General features: G+C 66.4%; 1 protein-coding gene across 1 annotated transcript in view; it reads left to right on the forward strand.

The window, feature by feature from the left end:
• LOC143748445 (secretagogin-like) overlaps positions 1 to 2,500 on the forward strand; it is an 18,107-nt gene that overhangs the window by 12,828 nt on the left and 2,779 nt on the right. The window lies entirely within an intron of this gene.

A 2,500-nucleotide genomic window follows, 5' to 3' on the forward strand; every position in this document is an offset into this window, starting at 1 on the left:
ACGGCTCCTCAGCAGTGCTCTGGGGCCTCACGGCTCCTCAGTAGGGCTCTGGGGCCTCACAGCTCCTCAGCAGTGGTCTGGGGCCTCACGGCTCCTCAGTAGGGCTCTGGGGCCTCACGGCTCCTCAGCAGTGCTCTGGGGTCTCACGGCTTCTCAGCAGTGCTCTGGGGCCTCACGGCTCCTCAGTAGGGCTCTGGGGCCTCACGGCTCCTCAGCAGTGCTCTGGGGTCTCACGGCTCCTCAGCAATGCTCTGGGGCCTCACGGCTCCTCAGTAGTGCTCTGGGGCCTCACGGCTCCTCAGCAGTGCTCTGGGGCCTCACGGCTCCTCAGTAGGGCTCTGGGGCCTCACGGCTGCTCAGCAGTGCTCTGGGGCCTCCCGGCTCCTCAGCAGTGCTATGGGGCCTCACGGCTCCTCAGTAGTGCTCTGGGGCCTCACAGCTCCTCAGTAGTGCTCTGGGGCCTCACGGCTCCTCAGTAGGGCTCTGGGGCCTCACGGCTCCGCAGCAGTGCTCTGGGGTGTCACGGCTCCTCAGTAGTGCTCTGGGGCCTCACGGCTCCTCAGTAGGAATCTGGGGCCTCACGGCTCCTCAGCAGTGCTCTGGGGCCTCACGGCTCCTCAGTAGTGCTCTGGGGCCTCACGGCTCCTCAGTGGTGCTCTGGGGCCTCACGGCTCCTCAGTAGTGCTCTGGGGCCTCACGGCTCCTCAGCAGTGCTCTGGGGCCTCACGGCTCCTCAGTAGGGTTCTGGGGCCTCACAGCTCCTCAGCAGTGGTCTGGGGCCTCACGGCTCCTCAGTAGGGCTCTGGGGCCTCACGGCTCCTCAGCAGTGCTCTGGGGTCTCACGGCTCCTCAGCAGTGCTCTGGGGCCTCACGGCTCCTCAGTAGGGCTCTGGGGCCTCACGGCTCCTCAGCAGTGCTCTGGGGTCTCACGGCTCCTCAGCAATGCTCTGGGGCCTCACGGCTCCTCAGTAGTGCTCTGGGGCCTCACGGCTCCTCAGCAGTGCTCTGGGGCCTCACGGCTCCTCAGTAGGGCTCTGGGGCCTCACGGCTGCTCAGCAGTGCTCAGGGGCCTCACGGCTCCTCAGCAGTGTTCTGGGGCCTCACGGCTCCTCAGTAGTGCTCTGGGTTCTCACGGCTCCTCAGTAGTGCTCTGGGGCCTCACGGCTCCTCAGTAGTGCTCTGGGGCCTCACGGCTCCTCAGTAGGGCTCTGGGGCCTCATGGCTCCTCAGTAGGGCTCTGGGGCCTCACGGCTCCTCAGTAGTGCTCTGGGGCCTCACGGCTCCTCAGTAGGGCTCTGGGGCCTCACGGCTCCTCAGCAGTGCTCTGGGGCCTCACAGCTCCTCAGTAGGGCTCTGGGGCCTCAAGGCTCCTCAGTAGGGCTCTGGGGCCTCAAGGCTCCTCAGTAGGGCTCTGGGGCCTCACGGCTCCTCAGCAGTGCTCTGGGGTCTCCCGGCTCCTCAGCAATGCTCTGGGGCCTCACGGCTCCTCAGTTGTGTTCTGCGGCCTCACGGCTCCTCAGCAGTGCTCTGGGGCCTCACGGCTCCTCAGTAGGGCTCTGGGGCCTCACGGCTGCTCAGTAGTGCTCTGGGGCCTTACGGCTCCTCAGCAGTGCTATGGGGCCTCACGGCTCCTCAGTAGGGCTCTGGGGCCTCACGGCTCCTCAGCAGTGCTCTGGGGCCTCACGGCTCCTCAGTTGTGTTCTGCGGCCTCACGGCTCCTCAGCAGTGCTCTGGGGCCTCACGGCTCCTCAGTAGGGCTCTGGGGCCTCACGGCTGCTCAGTAGTGCTCTGGGGCCTTACGGCTCCTCATCAGTGCTATGGGGCCTCACGGCTCCTCAGCAGTGCTCTGGGGCCTCACGGCTCCTCAGTAGTGCTCTGGGGCCTCACGGCTCCTCAGTAGTGCTCTGGGGCCTCACGGCTCCTCAGTAGTGCTCTGGGGCCTCACGGCTCCTCAGTAGGGCTCTGGGGCCTCACGGCTCCTCAGTAGGGCTCTGGGGCCTCACGGCTCCTCAGTAGTGCTCTTTGGCCTCACGGCTCCTCAGTAGGGCTCTGGGGCCTCACGGCTCCTCAGCAGTGCTCTGGGCTCTCACGGCTCCTCAGCAGTGCTCTGGGGCCTCACGGCTCCTCAGTAGGGCTCTGGGGCCTCAAGGCTCCTCAGCAGTGCTCTGGGGTCTCACGGCTCCTCAGCATTGCTCTGGGGCCTCACGGCTCCTCAGTAGTGCTCTGGGGCCTCACGGCTGCTCAGTAGTGCTCTGGGGCCTCACGGCTCTTCAGTAGGGCTCTGGGGCCTCACGGCTCCTCAGCAGTGCTCTGGGGCCTCACGGCTCCTCAGTAGTGCTCTGGGGCCTCACGGCTCCTCAGCAGTGCTCTGGGGTCTCACAGCTCCTCAGCAGTGCTCTTGGGCCTCAACGCTCCTCAGTAGTGCTCTAGGGGCCTCACGGCTCCTCAGTAGGGCTCTGGGGCCTCACGGCTCCTCAGTAGTGCTCTGGGGCCTCACGGC

This window comes from Siphateles boraxobius, unplaced genomic scaffold (assembly GCF_051911475.1).
Source record: "Siphateles boraxobius isolate OS27281-9 unplaced genomic scaffold, OSU_SipBor_1 234, whole genome shotgun sequence".
Taxonomy (NCBI): domain Eukaryota; kingdom Metazoa; phylum Chordata; class Actinopteri; order Cypriniformes; family Leuciscidae; genus Siphateles; species Siphateles boraxobius.